Source organism: Colobus angolensis, unplaced genomic scaffold (assembly GCF_000951035.1).
Source record: "Colobus angolensis palliatus isolate OR3802 unplaced genomic scaffold, Cang.pa_1.0 Scaffold111, whole genome shotgun sequence".
Lineage (NCBI taxonomy): Eukaryota > Metazoa > Chordata > Mammalia > Primates > Cercopithecidae > Colobus > Colobus angolensis.
Genome location: NW_012112142.1, coordinates 2,620,971 through 2,643,638, shown reverse-complemented (window position 1 = coordinate 2,643,638; position 22,668 = coordinate 2,620,971). Strand labels below are relative to the sequence as shown.

The window sequence follows — 22,668 nt, the reverse complement described above, 5'->3', positions numbered from 1 at the left end:
TGTAATCGCAGCTACTCAGGAGGATGAGGCAGGAGAACCGCTTGAGCCCAGGAGCCAGAGGCTGCAGTGAGCTGAGATTGTGCCACTGCACTCCAGCCTGGGTGACAGAGTGAAACTCTGTCTGAAAAAAAAGAAAAAGAAAAAGAAGACCAAGCTCTGAAAAGTTAGTTTGCAAATATTCACAGGGTTTTTGTGATTTTTCAAGGCAAACTAAACCAATAGTTTCTAAGGTCATTATTTAACTAAATTTAAATTAACATAGATCTTCAAAAGCCAAAAGTAGTGAAGAAATTAAATTGGGCTGTAAAAAAACATAGAAAGTAATAAAAATGGAAAATACGGTCTAAGCTACTGTAAAAATGTTTTTTCAAATTTCTAATACTCATAAGACAAACAACCTTCTGTGGACAATAACAAATATAAAAACAAATTGCAAAATTTTTGTGAGCCGCTAAAGTGGTGGTAAACTAGTACTGAAATATGCCAAGATTATTTGTGTTTATAACATTTATATAACTACTTCAGCTTTCATCAGGTTTATGAATATTTATTTGTTTTAAAATAAATCCCCAAAAAGACACTTAATAGACCATTTCAGAACTAGCATGTCTTATGGATGATTAACATTAGCAAGGAAGAGTACTGCCTGCAGAAATCTGATAGTAGTGCTCAAAGTAGTACTAACAAAGAACACTGTTTTTTAAAAATGTGCTTATTAATGTCACCAAAGGAAAGATTGCTTAAAATAATTATCAGTTTTTAGTCAATATTTTCTTTTCTTTTTTGAGACAGTCTCATTTTGTCTCCCAGGTTGGAGTGCAGTGGAGCAATCATGGCTCACTGCAGCCTCAACTCCCCAGGCTCAAGTGATCCTCCCACCTCAGCCTCCCAAGCAGCTGGGACTACAGGTGTGCAGCACCACCATAGCTGGCTAATTTTTTATTTTAATTTCTGTAGAGATGAGGTCTCACTATGTTACCCAGGCTGGTCTTGAAATTCCGGACTCAAGAGATCCTCCTCCTTGGCCTCCCAAAGTGCTGGGATTACAGGGATAAGCCACTACACCCCCAATTTTGTATAGATAACTTAAAAACAAACACACTTTTTTGAGGACATAAAGTGTTTTAGATAGTATTGAAAGTCTGCCATGCAGGTATCATATCGCTCTTGTGTGACAGGTGTATTTCAGGGCAATGTACATGAAAAAGATATATATAAAAGACCAAGAGTATCACTGTTGTGTCCCCAGTGCTTATAGTACTGAACAGGCTTAACAAAATGTAAGTAGCAACCACTAACTTCCTGAGGGCAGAAATTTAAAAAATAGCCTTACGTTAGTACAAGACATTCTCAAAAAGAATGTCTAAATGCTAAAATTGCTAATACCCATTCATCTGCCTCCAGGTGGTGAAAAGGGGAGTGTGTGTGGCATTACAGTCTGGCAGGGGTAATATATGTAGCTTTAAAAGCATATTCAAATTATTACAATATCCTATTGTTTATTGGTTCCTTAATACAAACATTAAGGAACAGTATGTTGTTTTGGTTTGTCTGTTTGTTTGTTTTTGAGACAGACTTTTGTTCTTGTTGCCCAGGCTGTAGTGCAATGGCATAATCTCAGCTGACTGCAACCTCCATCTACCGGGTTCAAGCGACTCTCCTGCCTCAGCCTCCTGAGTAGCTGGGATTACAGGCATGCGCCACCACACCCAGCTATTTTTGTATTTTTAGTAGAGACGAGGTTTCTCCATGTTGGTCAGGCTGGTCTTAAACTCCTGGCCTCAGGTGATCCACCCGCCTCAGCCTCCCAAAGTGCTAGGATTACAGGCCTGAGCCACTGAGCCCGGTCCAGTGTGTACTTTTTACATCTACATAAAAGGCTGTGAAACTCTGATAAATAAAGCCTTATTTTCTAAAGAGATTTAAATTTGGAACATTTATTTAAGAACGTGAAAAGCAGATCCTCCTCTCCTTTCCTTATCCTCCCTTCTTATGCTCTGCAAAGCAGTAAGAGTGGCTGACTCCTAGTTAAGGTTATGAAACAGCGTCTAACTTCTTATAGACTGATGCTTCCTTTAAACTTAGACCCAGCATTAAATCTCACAAACTAAATAAAAATACCTTTAGGGAATTATGATGAGAAGGGCATTTTGTATCTTTAAAATACAGACCTAATTGTGGAGGTAGAGTAAAACAATATATATTTTGGTTAAATAAGGCTAGAGAAAAAGAATGCACAATTTGTTGGATTTGTAAAACACAAACTTTACCTAACTTCTTTTTTTTTTTTTCCAGAGGAAATGATTAAGATTAGGGAAATGAGAGGAGGAAGGAGATAAGGGCTTTAAATGATTCTGATCTATAATCATCAGTATGAATTTTTCATGTTTTTCTTTTGCAGACATTTGGAACTGTCCTGTAGATTTTGTTCGCAGTTAATGACCCAGGCCTGCAAAGTACTGTTATTATTCTTGATCCCCAAATTCATAGGTATAATCTTTATGTCCTAATGTATTGGTCATAAATATTAGTTAGCTTAAGAATTCCTAAAAGTTGTTTACAAATCATTACTTGAAAAATGAACAGCTGACATTTATAGCATATTCAGAGGAAGTTAGTTTGAAAAATAAACTGCGTATTCGAATCATTCTATGTAAAAAATAAGTAAATAAAAATAAAAGTGGCTTTTCTTTTCCTTGTAAAACATTAGCTAGAAAAAGTTTTTACTTTTTTCCCACATCACAGATCATCTTGAATGAGTAGGCCTCCATAAAAACAATATTCACAACTCTGCACATAAAAGAAAAAAAAAAAAGAACAACAACAACAAAAACCAAAACCACAAACCCATACACTTTTAATACAAAAATCTGCATTATAGCCATAAAGGGGCAAATAGACTAGTCATAAAAAATAAACTCGTTTTTTAGTTGATCCAATCTTCAGCAAATGTTTAATTTTAAAATTTACTATTGTTTTATCTTCTACTACAAATATCTGCCTAACTCTGGGGCATCTGCTATACTAAAAGTAGAAAAAAAATCATTCAGGAGATTAAAGAGAGTAAGAGAAAAATAAAAGGAGAGTCAAGGAAATGGATGGGTAGGAAAAAGAAAACAGAAAGATAGACAGACAGAGGAAGAAGGGAAGAGAGGGCAAATTGGCTTAGTCAAGCTCTCTCGGGACAGTGTGCTGAGTTACCAGACCAGAAATGAGGGGTTGAAAGCTACTACTGATAACTGGTGCAGGCTGAAAGTGCTACTTAAGTGCCTGGTGTCTGTGGAAAAAAGAGGGAGGAGAGGTTTAAGACTAAGGATGCCAAGTGCATTTCCAGCCAGCAGAGTAAAAAGGAAGCATTAACAGTAGCCTCAGGGGAAGCTAAGCATGCTATCCCATGAGCCAGAGGGCAAATGTGGCAATAGCAGTGAGTAGCAGCTGGATAAAGGGATAAAGAAATAAAGAAACCACAGGAAAATTGGCAGCTTTAGACCCATAAGGCTGACTCGGCCTCATCTAGATACTTGGAGAAACAAACAGCCTGGAAACAACACTGCCATCTTTCTACTGCCGATGGGTTACTAATCAACAACTGAGATGCAATTGACTGAAATTTACTTGGCAAAATTATATTAAGCATGGATTTAACTTTGTGGAACAGAAGCTCTGCTCAGAAGATACATGTAGGATATTCTCAGTGTTTGGCATTATAATAATCAAAATCAGCGTTCTCCATAACTCTCCAAATGATACTCTGAAATGTTTAAAATGAAAAAAAAATTTAATTACCTTTTTCTAATGCAGTTATTTCATTAATATTTTCTAAATATTATTTCATACAGCATAGTATAACAAATTTAAAAAGGATACACATAAATATGCCCTATAGTATATATTAGTAACCCTCTGATACACATGACTGGAAATATGAAAATCATTAAAGGGATTTCTGAAATAATATACTCTCAAATTCTTTTCTTGCCTGTTTTTTTAACCTTCTCAAATTAAAAAAAAAGAAAGAAAGAAATAAAGAAAAGAATTTGAGAGTATTTGGATGGTAAACTTATTTTAAGTATTGTTATTTTTTTCTATTTCCAACTTTTAAGTTTAGCGTACATGTACATGATGTGCAGGTTTGCTACAGAGGTAAACGTGTGCCATGGTGGTCTGCTGCACAGATCATCCCATTACCTAGGCATTAAGCCCAGCACCCATTAGCTATTCTTCCTGATGCTCTTCTTCCTCCCACCCCCCACCCTCCGACAGGCCTCAGTGTGTGTTGTTCCCCTCCCCGTGTCCATGTGTTCTCATCATTCAGCTTCCACGTCTAAGTGAGAACACCTGCTATCTGGTTTTCTCTCCCTGCATTAGTTTGCTGAGGATAATGGCCTTCAGCTTCATCCATGTCCCTGCAAAAGACACGATCTGATTCCTTTTTATGACTGCATACTATTCCATGGAGTATATATACCGCATTTTCTTTATCCAGTCTATCAGTGATGGGCATTTAGGTTGATTCCATGCCTTTGCTATTGTGAATAGTGCTGCAATGAACATCCATGCATATGAATATTTACAATAGAATAATTTATATTCCTTTGGGTACATACCCAGTAATGGGATTGCTGGGTCAAATGATGTATCTGCCTCTAGGTCTCTGAGGAATAACCACACTGTCTTCAACAATGGTTGAACTAATTTATACTCCCACCAACAGTGTAAGAGCATTGCTTTTTCTCCACAACCTTGCCAGCGTCTGTTGCTTTTTGACTTTTTGATAATAGCCATTCTGACTGGTGTGAGATGGTATCTCATTGTGGGTTTGATTTGCATTTCTCTAATGATCACTGACATTGAGCTTTTTTTCACATGCTTTTTGGCCACATGTATGTCTTCTTTAGAGAAGTGTCTTTTCAAGTCCTTTTGCCCACTTTTTAACGTTTTTTTCTTGTAAATTTGTTTTAAGTTCCTTGTAGATGCTAAATATTAGACCTCTGTCAGATGGATAGATTGCAAAAACTTTGCCCCACTCCATAGGTTGTCTGTTCACTATGTGGATTGTTTCTTTTGCTGTCTAATTATTTTCATTCACATTCTTCCATAAAAAAAGGTTCAAAGTTATGTCAAAAGGCAATCTATATTACCTTTATATGGTCTTAGAATGGAAGGTAAATACCACAATGAGAGTTCTTGTTTTAAATATGTGCTGTAATATTTTAGTACAATATCCAAAAATAAGATTCACCAAGCACATTTTTCAAATGACTAGGCTTGATATATTTTATAAACTGCTATTTGTAATTGATTAAATAAATCCTGTTGGCCTAACAGTTGGTCAATCCTCTCTTTTCTTCATCAGGGTTATTAAGGTATTATAAGATTGATGTTATGAAAAAAGATCCTACTCCTAAAATAATTTCAAACATTTAAGGAAATCAAACTGAAAAGTAAGAAATGCCAATTAGGTTGTGCAACATATATAACAAATTCTCTAAGAATTCAAGGAGTGAGGAGGGGGTGGAGTCAAGGAAAAGTTCCTAAGGGATGTAAAATTTAAGATGGCCCCTAAACCATGCATAACATTTGAGTAAAAATTATTTGGAAGGAAAACATATAAAAAAAGGAAGTTAAGAACCAGATACAACTGTAATTACTAAAGTCACCTTTGGAAAATTAGATTTGACAGTTATTACAGATGGAGTATAGAAGGGACAGAAGGTAAGGAGAGTGATGACACAAAGAAAGTCATGCTACTAAAGTAGAATAAAAGACTTGGTGTGTTTTAGTCTGTTCTGGCTGCCATAATAAAATATCTCAGATTGTGTGGCTTAAACATGAGAAATCTAGTTCTGAAGGTCAGAATTAATTTAGAATTTCTGAAGGTTGAAAAGTCCAAGATCAAGGTTCCCGTAAGATTTGATTTATGTTGAGCACTGTCCTCCTACTGTGCCCTCACATGATGGAGAGAGAGTAATCTTTGGTATCCCTTCCTCTTTCATAAAGACACCAGTTCTACTGGAACAGGGCTCTACCCTTAACGACCTCATTTAACCTTAATCACTTCCTTAAAGAATCGATCTCCAATACAATCACAGGGGTGTAATTAGGGCTCCAACATAATTTTCAGGGGATACAATTTAGTCCATAGCATTCTGTCTCTAACCTCCCAAAATTCATGCCTTTATCACATGCAAAATGCATTAATTCCATCCCAAATGCCTCCAAAGTTTTAACCCATTCCAAGGTCAACTCTAAAGTCTACAGTTCAAAGTCTCATCTAAATATCATCTAACCCAGACATGGGTGAAACTTGAGGTACAAATCATCTTCAGGCAAAATCCTTTCCCAGTTGTGAACCTGTGAAGTCAGACAGATTATTTGCTTCCAAAATACAATGGTGGGGCAGATATAGGATAGACATTCTCATTCTAAAAAGAAGAAATAGGAAATTGTGATGATAATTTTTTAAAAGGCTGTTGGGAGGATTTAAGTGTGGTTACATACAATAAAGTGCTTGAACTAGTTCATGGATAACAGCAGAGTAGAAGCATAAACTCCAAGAAGGCAGGGACTTTATCATCAACCACTGTATCTCAAGAGTTGCACAGTCAATAGGGTAGTCACTAGCCAAATGGGGCTATTTAAATTTAAATTTAAGTTAATTAAAACTAAAAATTCAGTTCCTCAGTAATATTACTCATGCTTCAAGTGCTCAATAGCTACATGTGGCTAGTGGGTACAACAATGGACCATGCAGGTTTCCATCACCATAGAAATATTAGTAGACAAGTCCATTCTAGAGCCTAGAAAAGTATGTGACACTATAATTATTGAATTAAGAACCATTAGCATTCATGGTTCAAGAAGAATAACAAGAAAACATCAAGAAAAATGAACATCTTCAATTTGGGATCTTTGTAAAAGATCACTTACAACACAAGATTATCTTATTAACTTTTATAAAGGCAGTAAATTTAGGGCTAGGAAAATGCCAATGAAAAGTATTTCTGCAGCCAGGTGTGGTGGCACGTGCCTATAGTCCCAGCTCAGGAGGCTGAGGTGAGAGGATTGCTTGAGCCCAGGAGGTTGGAAATGCAGTGAGCCATGGTCGTACCACTGTACTCCAGCCTGAACAACAGAGTGAGACTCAGTCTCAAATAAATAAATAAATAAATATTCCATAGGAGATTAGGTTAATACTGTTCAGAGTTTTGCTTTGTTATGACCTGAATTAAGAGAGGAATCAGGAGGTTGAGTGGGCAGATTGCTTGAGGCCAGGAGTTTGAGGTCAGCCTGGCCAACACATGGCGAAACCCCGTCTCTACTAAAAATACAAAAATTAGCCAAGTGTGGTGGCACATGCTTGTAATCCCAACTTTTTGGGAGGCTGAGGTTGCAGTGAGCCGGGACTGTGCCACTGCACTCTAGCTTGGGAGACAGAGCAAGACTCTGTCTCCAAAAAAAAAAAGGAATCAAAACTCCAGAGACTAACCATGAACATGTCTAATAGTCTCACTCTTAGGCAACAGTAATCTTCCTAAATTTGTTAGTGGTAAGATCAATAATGAATGGATTCACCAACAAATTCCTACAGTACATAATGTCAGCGTTGTTGGCAACAAATGTGACAATCCATTGTGAATACAGAGATCTGGACTTCCATTTTTATCTAGTTTTTTTTTTTTTGCCAGTGAATGAGAAGAAATGGAGTATCCACAACTAACATCAATATTTATTCAGAAAAGTGCTTCTTATCTTTTTAAGCACTTGGAAACACACCGAGTTCTGTTCCATTACATGGCATTCTAATAGGTAATTCTTCATGATGTAATACTTTAGCTCACATCATTAGTGTAGGATCAATTTATTTGGTTATCACAGCGATTAAATAAAGGAAGTTTGCTTCTCCAGCAGTTGAGATGTTTCTGCAACTCTACATGAAAAAGAGTTACAGGCCTTTGGCCTAAGTTGTCTGCCTTCCTGAAAAGTACAAAACCAGAGAATACATTTTTCCTGCCTAAGTCATCCATTTTCTTGATAAATCCAAACCACAGAATGTGCTTTCCCTGGACTTAACACTTTGGCTATCTTTTCTGAGAATGGAAAATGTTTCTTACTGAAACATCTGTCTCATTCCCCACATCACATTCTCTGCCATCTGACCTGCCTTTGCTATGCCCTGATAACCACCAGAAGTCTAGAGCAATCTCATTTTAAGAGTGACCCTACTGCTAACTGTGAATAAAGTTTTCTCACCTGTTTTTTGCTGGTCTTACTCTAGAATCTTTCCTTCCCTTCACACATATTTCTTATTACATAGGTAGTGGCATAGCAAATCGGCAAAAATTCCTTCCTCAAGGAATTTTTACCCAAAATTTCCCAAAACTTACCCAAAAATTCCTCAAGGAAGGAATTTTTCCTCAAATTCATTCTCTTAGCTTATCCTCTCTTTCTATCATTGAGTAATCATTTCTTCTAACCCCTTATACTTTTATTCTTCTTCAGTGATACCAGGAGAGGAAAGCAAAGGATGACACAGACAATTCTGATAAAAGAAGGTGACAGCAGTAAGGCTAAATTGTTCAACTAGAACCTCTCAAGTTGAAATGAGAAATTTTCTCCTGACATATCCTATAATATCAATTTCCTCATTTGTTATTTCAGCATTGCTACTAATTGTCTCCAATTGTCTATTTACCTCCTTCTTCCTTCTTCCTTCTTCCTTTTAGCAACAAAGAAGCCCAGCTTGACACTGCACTTCCCAAACTCCCATGTGGCTAGGAGTCACCAGGTGATGACATTTTAGAAAGCAGAATGTGGACAAAAATGATGTGCCCAACTTCCTAGTCACATTCTTTTAAAAAGCAACTGTGTGTCCTCTAACTTATTCTCGCCTCTTTCCAAAGGGCTAAAATGTGGATATACGGGGTGACTGCAAAAGAATAGCAAACGCTGAGTGATGACGGAACAAGACAGAAGGAACCCGGGTCCTCTGATGACATCATGGATTCGATTTGCTCTAATTCCTTGGATTGTCTACCAGTTCAGACTTTTACTTGAGGGAGAAACTTTTCATGTTCACTTATCCAGACCACTGCTTTTTGGTCTGTATGAAAGATGTACACCTTAAAACTGGCTATAAAAAGAGTTATTTTGGGAGAAACAGGGTATGTAGGCATAGTCTAAAAAGGCAGTAAGATCAGATGGAAGCCCTAAGAGATCAATTACACTCAAACATGAGAAGCATTTCTTAGGGTGAGACAGAAAGATGACTGGAGAACATATTTGATTCAATAAGCTGTTACTAGATTCCTACTTATGCCAGACACTGTCATATACGTGATAGCAACTAGGTAAGTAAATATTGTGTGTACAGTTCCCACCTTCACTGAATTTTCTGTACAGTGAGAGATTAAATCCTAGGGAATTATCTAAGATATAATTGGTCAATAATTACTGTTCAAGTGATACCACATGCCAGGTAATGTGCTAGGTGCTGGAAAAGACGGTCTCTCTTCTACCTTCTAAATATTTTTCTTCTTCATGAGTGCCATTTCTTTGGTTTAGGCTCTCAGAATTTATTTCAGCTCACACCCTTCTAACAGATTTCCTTTCCTTCAGTTTCTTCTCCCTCCAACCCACTGTCTTCTAAGTAACATAAAAATCCTAAAATAAGAATCTGATTGCTACTCTGCTACTCCTTGAAAAAAAAAAGAAAAGAAAAAAACAACTTTAAAAATTTTTGCTTACTGAAACATCTACCTTTCTGTTGCCGATAAGTTAAATTTCAAAATGTCCTTTCTAGTCTTATTCTTCACCACTTTATTATTCACCCAAGCTACACGGAACTGTTCATCATTTATCCAACATGCCTTCATTTGCTCTCTTCTTCCTTTCTCAGATCTTCATCTTTGAGTCAGTTTGGGCTGCTATAACAAATATCATAAACTGGGTAACAAACAACAATATTTTTATTTCCTCACAGTTCTTAAGAGTCTGAGATAAAGGTACCAGCATAGCCAGTTTCTAGTAAGAGCCCTCTTACTGGATTGTAGACAGTGCTTTCTCATTATTTCCTCTCACATGGGGGGTTTGGGAGTTGAGGGGGAGAGAAAGAGAGAGCAGAGTGATTAGGGTGTCTGTGTATTTGCTATCTCTTCTTATAAGAGCACTAATTCCATCATGAAGGCTCCATTACCCTCACAATGTCATCTAAACCTAATTATCTTTATCTCTTAAAGGCCCCATCTCCAAATATCCTCACATTGTTGGTAGGGCTTCAACATATAAATTTTGGGAGATTGCTAGGTATTTTATTCTCTTTGTGGGCAATTGTGAATGGGAGTTCACTCATGATTTGGCTCTCTGCTTGTCTATTATTAGTGTATAGGAATGCTTGTGATTTTTGCACATCAATTTTATATCCTGAGAATTTGCTGAAGTTGCTTATCAGCTTAAGGAGTTTTTGGGCTGAGATGATAGGGTTTTCTAAATATACAATTATGTCATCTGCAAACAGAGACAACTGGGAGTTGAACAATGAGAACACATGGACATGGGGGGAGGGGAACATTATATACCAGGGCCTGTTGGGGGGTGGGGGGAAAAAGGAGGGAGAGCATTAAGACAAAAACCTAATGCACACAGGGCCTAAAATACCTAGATGACAAGTTAAAAGGTGCAGCCAACCACCATGGCACATGTATACCTATGCAACAAACCTGCATGTTCTGCACATGTATCCCAGAACTTAAAGTTAAAAAAAAAAAAAAAAAAAAAGGGAGAATTTGATTCCATCCATAGCAGATGGCAAACTAATCCTTCAATACCCAGCTCAACTGTCTCTTAAGTACCTTCATTCTCTGAATGAAATTTAGTTGCTCTGCTATCTATGCTCTGATTAACAACATTCTGGAGTGATTATTTCCATTATTAGATGGTAAATACCTACAGGGTAGAGATTATACATATTCATCTTTGTATTTTCCCAGAATTAAGTTCGTTTGGCAAACATTAGGCCCCAATACATATTTGCTGAATGAAACACTGGACTTTCAGAAGCAATGGAAGATATGTGCTAAAATCTTTTTTTTTTTTTTTTTTTTATGTTTTTCTCGACTTGCAAGTCAGGCATTATAATAAACTTTCTCCCCACCACCTCTACAATTCCAGACTCTGCATTCATAATTTTTTTCTTTCATTCTTTCCCTCCTTTTTCTCACCTCTTCCCTCTCTTTCCCTCCCTCCCTCCTTCTTTCCTTCCTCCCTCCCTCCCTCCTTTTACTAGAGACAGGGTCTCCCTCTGTTGCCATGCTATAGTGTAGTAGTGTGATCCTAGCTCACTGTAGCCTCAAACTCCTGGGCTCAAGCAATCTTTCCACCTCAGCCTCCCTAGTAGCTGGGACTAAAGGTGTGCATCACCACACTTGGCTAATTTTTTAAATTTTTTGTAGAGATGGGGTCTTGGGATGTTGCCCAGGCAGGTCTTGACCTCCTGGCCTGAAGTCATCCTCCCTCCTTGGCATCCCAAAGTGTTGGGAATATGGGCATGAGCCACTGCCCTCGGTCCATAGTTTGTTTCTTTATGGCATCATTGATCTCAAATTGTCTATAACCACTAATTTCTATGGAGTTGAAATGCAGATTCTATCCACCAGTGCTAGATTATTAATGTTGACTTTATAATTGTAGATACTTTTACATAAAGAGTAGGTCAAACATATTTTCACAAGAGTAATAAATAACTTCAGATGCCCTTGTAAGAAATGCAGCAATAGGACTCACCTATTACTTTTCTCTACTGAATGCATTTCCACATCAAAACTGTTACCAATCATTATTTTATGTTACCACAGCAGAGATTTAATCTTCTTTACATACCAATTTCTTTGCCTTAGAGGCCTTGTGATCATTCAATATTATTCCTATTCTAAATCTGTCATGTTTAAAAGCTACTGCCTGTATTGAATATCTATTACCTATTTACAGCCAAGAGAGGTTAAGTAACATAGCCATGGTCAAAAGTTAGGTAACACTGAAGCTCTAGGATTAATCTCCAAATATTCTGAGTATGAATGCATATTCATTCAGACATGATCATGCATATGTCATAAAATTTTATAAAATTACAGAGGCAATTGATATGAAAAGTGTAAAATATGTAATCAAATTAATTAGATATGTTAGTTATGGTACTTAAATTAGAGTTGTAGGTCTATCAATGAATATTCACTGAAAGTTTACTAAGTTTAAGCCACTATTTACAAGTAACAGAGGAGGGGGCACAGGAGGATAAAGCTAACAGGTAGAAAGTAAAATAAATGGCAGAGTAAAGGGTTAAAAGAGAAGTATAAAGTACAAATGTGATGTCATAGGAAAAAAGAAAACCTAGCAGGACTACCGTGAGATTTCATTTGCTTTGAGCCTTAGAGCTAGAATGAGGACCAATGGGTAGAAGTTACATGGAACAGATTTCACTCGGTATAAGAGTTATTTGAAAATAGAATGTTGAATACAGAATACTTTTGTGATAACATACTATAAGCTTAATCTACATGTAGCAGAGGTGTCATGGTGAGATTGGTGGGGAGCCGGTGGTCCCTAGGGAAGAATCACACCCAAGACCGGTGAGTACCTGAATAAACACTATTATATGCTTTTAGTCATGGCTTAAATGCAGGAGCAGAACACAATTGTACTGCCTGTTTGCAAGATAAATTTATCAGCAGTGTATCAAATGTGTAAAAAAGTGATAGGGAAACTAGAAGGATTACCATAGTTCATATAAGAGATAAGAAAGGCTAATGTGCCACAATAAACATACGTGTGCATGTGTCTTTGTAGTAGAATAATTTATAATCCTTTGGGTATATACCCAGTAGTGGGATGGCTGGGTCATATGGTACATCTAGTTCTAGATCCTTGAGGAATCGCCATACTGTTTTCCATAATGGTTGAACTAGTTTACAATCCCATCAACAGTGTAAAAGTGTTCCTATTTCTCCACATCCTCTCCAACACCTGTTGTTTCCTGATTTTTTAATGATGGCCATTCTAACTGGTGTGAGATGACATCTCATTGCGGCACTATTCACAATAGCAAAGACTTGGAATCAACACAAATGTCCATCTGTGACAGACTGGATTAAGAAAATGTGGCACATATACACCATGGAATACTATGCAGCCATAAAAAAGGATGAGTTTGCGTCCTTTGTAGGGACATGGATGCAGCTGGAAACCATCATTCTTAGCAAACTATCACAAGAAGAGAAAACCAAACACTGCATGTTCTCACTCATAGGTGGGAACTGAACAATGAGATCACTTGGACTCGGGAAGGGGAACATCACACACCGGGGCCTATCATGGGGAGGGGGGAGGGGGGAGGGATTGCATTGGGGAGTTATACCTGATATAAATGATGAATTGATGGGTGCTGACGAGTTGATGGGTGCAGCACACCAACATGGCACAAGTATACATATGTAACAAACCTGCACGTTATGCACATGTACCCTAGAACTTAAACAAAAAAAAAAAAAAAAAAAGAAAGGCTAATGTGGTGAAAATGAGCCAGAAGAGTTAGTAAAAGATGCTCTAATTACTTCAATTATATGCTAAAATTATCTATTACTAAATAAGATAAAAACAGGATTTAAGTGTACATAATAGAATTATCATCTATCCTATTATTTACCTTAATATATTTAAATTCCATATTAATATGTTTACTATAACATGTCTAAAACTGAATTTATCTTCCTGAAAGAACTCATCTCTTCCTCTTTCTGTAATACCTATTTCAATTGTTAGTATGACAATTCATGCAGTAACCTTAGTTAAAAATCTCAAGATTATCTTCAACTTCTTCCCCTTATGTTCATTATGACTCTGACGTGTATCTAGAATCTAGAACGTCTTCTCTGTCCTTTCTGTCATTGTTTTAACTGAGGTCATCATCTCCTGCTTAATTTCCTTTAACTGTTATGGCCTCCTAACTGATTTTCCTGTCTCCATTCTTTCCTAGTTTGAGTCTGATACTCATACTGCCATCTTCCTAATGGATAAATTAAATACAATTATATCATTGCCATGTCTTTTTAGCAGTTCCTGGCTGTCTGTAAGAGAAAGTACCAAGTCCTCAGCAAGGTATAAATGCCTCTTCATAAATGTGACCTCAACTTACCTCCCAAGCCTCATCCCTGGCTATTCTTTTCCAAGAAACCTATGCAACGGCCATACAGAAAATTCCATTATCTTAATCTTTTCCTATACTCTAAGCTTATTCATTTCATATGGCACTTGTCAAGTGTCAGTGGCTAGGAAAGGTTTGAGCGAACATTTTTAATCAATCGCTATTTAGTAAATAAACCAACAATCTTTCAGTACAATCTATGGTATTCTACTGGTAATTGATTCTCTAGAATTGAAAAAAAAATTTCCCTCAGCATCTTTCCCCGTAAGACTATTATGATGATTAATTTTGTGTCAACTTGAGTAGGCTGCGGGATGCCCAGATAGCTGGTAAAACATTATTTCTGGGAATGTCTGTGAGGGTGTTTCCAGAAGAGGTTTGCATCTGAATCACCACACTGAACAAAGAAGATTCACTTTCACTAACATAGGCAGGTTTCATCCAATCCACTGACGGCCAGGACAGAATAAAAAAGCAGAAGGACGAATTCCCTCCATCCACTCCTTGAGATGAGCCACCCATCTTCTCTTGCCCTTAGACATTAGAGCTCCTGGTCTGTGAGTCTTCAGACTCAGGGACTTACACCAGTGCCCTAGTCCTGGGAATTCAGGCCTTTGGCATCAGACTGGGAGTTACACAATTGGTTCCCCTGGTTCTTAAGCCTTCACACTTGGGCTGAATTGTACCACCAGCCTCTGGGTCTCTAGCTTGAATATGGCATACTGTGGTGCTTCTCAGCCTCCATAATCACACATGCCAATTCCCATAATAAATCTCCTCATCACACACACACACCCAGAAATAATGTTTACCACCTATCTGGGTATCCCTCAGCCCACTCAAGTTGGATACAAAATTAACTGTAATAGTGGTCTACAGGGAAAAGCTATTGAAGGAAAATTCTTTTCAATCACTCCAGAGAATCAACTAGTAGTAGAATACGAACAGTGTTGGTTTATTTACTAATTAGAAATTGATGAAAAATGTTTGCTCATAAACCTTTCCCAGGTACTGACATTTGACAAGTGCCATATGAAATGAATAAACTTACAGTCTAGAAAAAAAAGGAAATTATTAGGACAATGAATTTTCTATATGGCTGTCGCATAGATTTCTTTTATTATACAAACACACACACATAAATGTATATAGATGTTATTGGCTCTGAGTCTCTGGGAAATCTTAATATAACTACAAAACTTTATTTGCCACTTGTTACCACTTTTGAAACACAATTTACTATTTATTTCCATTATTAAAAATAATAACTAATCACTAAAAACATTTGAAAAGCAATGGAAAGAGAAAAGCAAAAAAACACTGAAGTTTTAAGACACTGGTATAGGTGCATGTCCTTGTAATAATTTTATTACATTGAGATATCATACACACATAAACACGTTTTATATACTACATTTTTATATTCTAAATTTTTCTTTTTTTCCGAATTCTAAAATAAGATAAATTTTCCTATTTTTCCTGATAAAAAGTGAAAAATGAAAGTAATTTTCTTCTCATTAAGTGCATATTTTCATACAACGTACGATATAAAAATGTATTCACTTTTTTCTTTTTTGAAGACAGGGTCTTGCTCTGTTGCCCAGTCTGGAGTGCAGTGACACAATCAGGGTTCGCTGCAGCCTCAACCTGCCAGGCTCAAGCATCCTTCTGCCTCAGGCTCCCAAGTAGCTGGGACTGCAGGCACATGACACCATGCCCGGGTAATATTTTTATTTTTTGTAGTGATGGGGTCTTACTATGTTGCCCAAGCTAGTTTCAAACTCCCGAGTTCAAGCAATCCTCTTCCCTTGGCCTCCCAAAGCACTGGGATTATAGCTATGAGTCACAATGCCAGGCTTAAGAATGTATTCTTAAAATAGGTATAGTCTCATTTGTACAACTAAAACTTATCAAAATATATGCAGTGGTATAATTTTATCATAGGAAGTATAATGTAGAGTATAACAACACAGGTTTCTTGCACTGGAATCCCAATTTATAGTTGCTGTGACCATCACAAGTTACCTAAACTCTCTATGCCTCAAGTTTCTAATCTATAGGTTGAGAGTAATAATAGCACTTACCTCATAAACTTATTGTGACACCTAGATGAGTTAATCCATAAATGGCTTATGACAATGTCTCATGCATATATTCATGTCAACACATGACAGCTATTATTCTTTCTAAAAATCTGAAGTTTAATGAACAAAATCCCATTAAACAAAGCAAAATATAAATTTTGTCTATTGAAAATATATTATACAATGAGCACTACAAAAATCATAAAATATATATTTTAGTATCTTCTCTAGTACAGAAAAAAAAGTAGAAAGAAGAAAATAAGGGAACATGAGATCCTGACAAGAGATTTTCTCCACAGACATTCCTTTGGTGGAACAAAAATATGTGAGATGGTGAATGGAACAGATCTAAATAAGCATGGGACTAACAAAGTACAATGTATGAAATATTTTACTTAGAAAAAACAATCACAAATTTACTATACAATTAATAAGACTAACCGAAGAGAAATGCAGTAAAACACTTTCAAAGAAAAACACTGTGGAGCTGAGAAGAAAATAAGCCAATTGACAAAGGTAGATTTGATGAGCTCATAAAAATGAAAAAGTAAATGCTGCTGGACAAAAAGTGGTCCTTACTTTCGCTCTCAATGTTTCTAGTGTGCTATATAGAACAATTATTTTGCTTTTATTGAAAAATAACTATTGCAATTGGTATAAAACATGATTTATAGGAAAAATTCTTTTGTACTTCTGAATAATTAGTATATTTCTTAAGTAATAGAGGAAACTATTAATTCAGAGGCATTCATGAAGGTGGATATCTTACACCTAATCATTTTAGACTTGATATCCACTTTTCTTTCTTTATTTGAGACAGGGTCTTGCTCTGTCACAGAGGCTGGAGTGTAGTGGTACCATCACAGCTCACTGCGGCCTCTACTTACTGGGCTCAAGTGATCCTCCCACATCAGCCTCCCATGTAGATGGAACTATGGGCATGTGCTACCACGCCTAGATAAGTTTTTTGTTTTTTGTAGAGACAGAGTCTTGCTGTGTTGTTCAGGCTGGTCTCAAACTCCTGGGCTCAAGAAATCATCTGCTTTAGCCTCTCAAAGTGCTGGGATTTACAGGTGTGAGCTGCCATGTCCAACCCTTTTCAATACCATTTTTGAAAATTCCATCCTACACTGCCAAATATAAATATATCCCAAGAAATTAAAATACAGAAAATTAAATTGCAAAGAAAATATGGTTGCAGAATTCTTGTAATTTAATTTGGTAAATTCTTTATCTTTTTTACTAACATACCTTGAAATTGCTATTCACTTATTTTCTGTCTCAGTTATGCACTCAACTAGAAATTACCTTTACTTAACTACCTGTATTTTACTGAAATATTGTGCCCATCCTGCATGGACTATTTTGTGTCACTTATTTTATGAATATCACTATTGGATATGATCTTTTGCACCAATAGACTCTTATTCAGGTATGACACAGAGACACAAAATGCAAAATTTTCCTTTCCTGTGACCATGGCAGAAACTACTAATCAATATTGTTGGGCAAAGTTAGTTCTCAAAATGCTTAAGCTCTGCTGTTGTCATAAAGCATTTTGGTTCTCTTCTGATACTTTTTGAAGACTCATCCATTTTTCATTCTTTCAGCAAACATAACCATGATACTCCATATAGACCAGATATTGTGTACAGTTGGGAAAACAAAGAATAAGAGAGGTCCTCAAGTGGCTCAACATCTCATGGTGAAAATGAGATGCGAGGCACCACTAAAATGCTAGCTGTTGAGTATGTCTACTTAAAAGAGAACACAGGAGAAACATCTCAGGCAGACTCTGTTGGTGTGGTTGGTGGTGAGGGAATGTTGAAGAGTGGATAGAGGTATAATTAAAGGCTTCCCGGATGGGCGTGGTGGCTTACACATGTAATCCCAGCACTGTGGGTGGGATTACAGAACTTGAGGTCAAGAGCTCGAGATGAGCCTGACCAACATGGTGAAACCCCATCTCTACTAAAAATACAAAAATTAGTAGCTGAGTGTGGTAGTGTGGCGCCTGTAATTCCAGCTACTCAGGAGGCTGAGGCATGAGAATCAATTGAACCCAGGAGGCGGAAGTTACAGTGAGCGGAGATCATACCACACTGCACTCCAGCCAGGGTGATGAAGTGAGACTCCGTCAATCAATCCATTAATCAATAAAGGCTTCCCAAGGGGGAGGAATATGAAATTTTTGTAGGCAAAGGAATCAGCTTATAAGATGTGAGAGAACACAGCCATTTTAGAGAAGTGCAACTTGTTCAGTATTACTGGACTATAGTTTTCAAGAGATGAAGTTGGGGAAGTAAGCAGGTAAATTGTGAAGAACCTTCCAAGTCATGTTTTAAAGCTGGGAAGGCTATAGGTAACCACTGAAGAATTTTAAGCAGTATTTGTGAGAGCCTCCAATTTAGGGAGTATCCAGTTTATAACTATCTTCATATAGTTTAAAGAGAAATAGTTATGTGGTTTGAAGAAAGATTATATTTCTTCAAAAAAAACCTGGATCAAAAATTATGCCATTTTACTTTTAAAACAAATTTGAGTCAGATTCCATTATATATTATTCTCCGGTGTAGAGCATAAGGGAGTAACTATAATACTCCTTAATAAAAATGAAAACAAGAGGATATCATAAAAAGACTTATTTCAAATAACATTTTGAGGCCAAGTGCGGTGGCTCATGCCTGTAATCCCAGCACTTTGGGAGGCTGAGGGAGGATGGCTTGAAGCCAGGAGTTTGAGATCAGCCTGGGCAACATTAGACCCCATCTTTACAAAAAATAAAATTAGCTAGACATGGTGTGGCATGTGCCTATAGTCCTAGCTACTCGAGAAGCTCACTTGAGTCCAGGAGTTTGAGGCTGTAGTAGGCTATGATCAGCCACTGCACTCCAGCCGGGGTGACAGTGAGATGCTGTCTTAAAAAAAAAAAAAAAGTTTTCTTTCAAAAAGACAGAACAAGTAGTTGAGTGGGTGTTATGGGTTGAGCTGTGTCCCCTCCAACACAACTCCATAAGTTGGAGTCCTAACCTCCAGTACCTCTAAATGAGACCTTACTTTGGAGATAGGTTATTTACAGAGGTAAACAGTTTAAAATGAAGTCATCTGGGTGGTCCCTAATCCAATACGACTGGTGTCTTTATAAAAAGGGGAAAATGTGGACACAGAGACAGACACGCACACAGGGAGAACACCTTGTGAAGACCGGGGTTACACTGCTGCAGTTCAAGGACCTATCAGAAGCTTGAAGAGAGGCCTGGAACAGATCCTTCTCTACCGCCTTCAGTGGGAGAATGGCCCTGCTGACACCATGATCTCAGACTTACAGCTTCCAGTACTGTCAGACAAGAAATGTATGTTGTTTAAGCCACGCAGTTTGTGGGACAGTAATTATTCACTTAACATTGTCAAGAGGTTCTTGGAAACTGTGACTTTAAGCAAAATGACATATAATGAAAGCAATGTTTTTCTCATAACATCATAACTAAATGACATTATCTCAGAACCTATTGTAATTATTTCACTTAAAGTCCCAGTTTCCAAGAACTTTTCTGTGATGTTAAGTGAGGACTTACTATACTTTGTTATGGCAGCCCTAGGAAACTAATACAAGTAGGGTTACAGGAAAAGTAACTTCTAAGAATTTACATGGCAACTAAAAGCAATAACTTACCCTAGACTGGATCCCATATTGCAGTGTGAAAATGCTATAAATACTACATGATATATATCACTAACAAAAGCGATATATATGGAGAGTAAATTAGACAAAAGTATTGCATCAACGTAAGTTTATGAAATGGATAACTGTGCTGCAGTTACATAAGAAAATATCCCTATTCTTAGGAGATACACACTGAAATATTCAGAGGTAAAAGACCATGAAGTATGTAACTTACTCTTAAGGGATTCAGTAAAAATATTGTGTGTATGTATAATTATGTGGGTGTGTGAGTATATATGCATATACTACAGACAGGGTGAAAAAAGAGGAGAGAGAGGAGGAAGGGAGGGAGAGAGAAAACTCACATTAAAAAGGGAGGGAAAAAGGTTAACAATAGTGAACCTGAGAAAAGTGTATAAGAATTCTGTGTGCTATTTTTTTTTTGTAAGTTTTTGTAACTTTGAAATTATTTGGAAATAAAATACAAAAAAAGAACTGATTTTAGATGAGATCAGGCACATTCAGGGTGGTATGGCTGTAGACAAAAAAAAACTTATTTTAAAAACAACACCTAGGCATATCGCTACAAACAAAGTATTTTATTTTTAGTATGGTATAAGTATATGAACAAAAAAAGTGAAATGATAAAGTGAATGAATAACTGATTAAGAAAGAAAGAAGGAAGAAAAGAAACAAAAACTCAGAAACTGATTGAAGTTATAGAAATTCTAAGTGCCTTAGAAAATTTTGAGATATAAATTTCTCAAAATAAAAACCAGGTACTATAGTTATGGCATTTAATACAATAAAAATAATACAAACTAAATTTGCCTTCCCTTAAAAATAAGAATCAGAATATCTACTTTTTCTTTAGAAAGTAGCTTAAAATTTATTCAGAAGAATAACTGTTAGTAGAGAGAATAAAATGGACTTTTTAAATTTATATAATACTCACACAACTATTCATTGTTTCCTAGCATTGCAATACTTTGATATTTATCCTAAAGTTTCTCTATTTTCTAATAATTCTAAAATATAGAATTATCCATCTACATATAAATAAAAATTCTAACATACAGAATTATCATTAAAAATATAGAAAGGAATCAACCGGACCATAAAAAAATAAGCTGTTCTGGATAAGCATGTGGCAATCCTCTTCTTCCTTTTTCTTTTTTTTGGGGGTGGGTGGGAAGGTCACTCTGGTTAACATAATCAAGGAAATTTGCTAGTATATACAGAAGTCTTTGCTAAAAAATTTTTGTTTGAGATACACCAGTTACTGGCAAATCAAACAGACATAAATACCACAGTAAGCAGTCATTTGTCGGGTAACCCTGTGCAGAGTTGCATGAAAGCATCCAGAGGCAGAACGAAATCCATAGCAGAGCCGCTGCTTTTCAGATAGACTGCCACTGCAGGTGCCATGGCCCAGTGCCAGAAACACAGGCAGGGGAGGGGGTTATAGGCAGCTCCTGCACAGCACCACTGGGCAGAAGTTGCCTGTAATCAGAGCACTACTGAAAGCAATGGCGGTGGCAAGGCGAACTTGGTGAGCGAGCATTCCTCTATGAATTCAGTTTCTTCTTGTGAATTTCATATTGCGAGCCCGTTAGCCTCACTTCTCTTCTCTAGTCATTATCATTAGCCCCTGGCAGAAACGAGGACTACCAGCTATAACTGGCAGTACACACTAGGATGATAATTTACACAAAGATTAAAAATAAAAAATTAAATACTGGGCTTTCTAGCCATCTTTTAATTTTTTTATTATCAAAAGTATCTCTTTCTATCTTTCTTCTTCTTCTTCCTCTTCTCCTTCCCCTTCTTTTTTTTTTAACTTCAAACCTCTAGTAAACTTGGACAAGCACTGAGTTACCAAAAATGAGGTTTTGCTTATTTCTTTTTCCCAAAGTCAGTGCATCAAGGTATTTCAAGACCTTAAAGAAAGAAATTATGAAATTAAGAAGTAGATTACAAAATATACACCTGTCTGGGCACAGTGGCTCACACCTGCAATCCCAGCACTTTGGGAGGCTGAAGCAGGCAGATCCTTTGAGGTTAGGAGTTTAAGGAGTTTGAGACCAGCCTGACCAACATGGTGAAACCTGGTCTCTACTAAAAATACAAAAAATTAGCCAGGTGTGGTGGTGAATGCCTGTAGTCCCAGCTACTTGGGAGGCTAAGGTAGGTGAATTGCTTGAACCTGGAAGGCAGAGGTTGCAGTGAGCTGAGATTGTGCCACTGCACTCCAGCAAGGGTGACAGAGTGAGACTCTGTCTCAAAAAAAAAAAACAAAAACAAAAACAAACAAAAAAAAAACAACACAGCCAAATCAGAAGTATTTTGAACAAAGTGTCAAATACTTATAAGGTATAATTACTATTGATATCACGAGCAGCCACTGTGCCAAATTCATGCAGTTGCTTACACCATAGAAGATTCTGAACTCCAAAGAGCCTGGCATGGGTCTTTGCAATTTAATTATGGACATTACTGAATCTCACATGAAGAAATGTTTAATAAATAATCAATAAAGAGAAATAATTGAAAACTGCTCTAAAATGAATTCGATCAGCACAATACCATCTCAAATAATAATTGGGAAAGAATATATAGGGGTGTTTCTGAAATGTTTCAAAGACGATAAGAGTTCTGAGAAGACTGTTCGTAGGTTTTTAGATTATTTTGCTTTTTGAGGGCATAGTGATAACAAGGGTAACGTT

The 22,668-nt window shown here is 36.9% G+C and overlaps 1 protein-coding gene across 1 annotated transcript in view; it reads right to left on the bottom strand.

Moving 5' to 3' along the window:
- LRBA (LPS-responsive vesicle trafficking, beach and anchor containing) overlaps positions 1 to 22,668 on the bottom strand; it is a 785,611-nt gene that overhangs the window by 119,735 nt on the left and 643,208 nt on the right. The gene's annotated exons all lie outside the window — the stretch shown is intronic.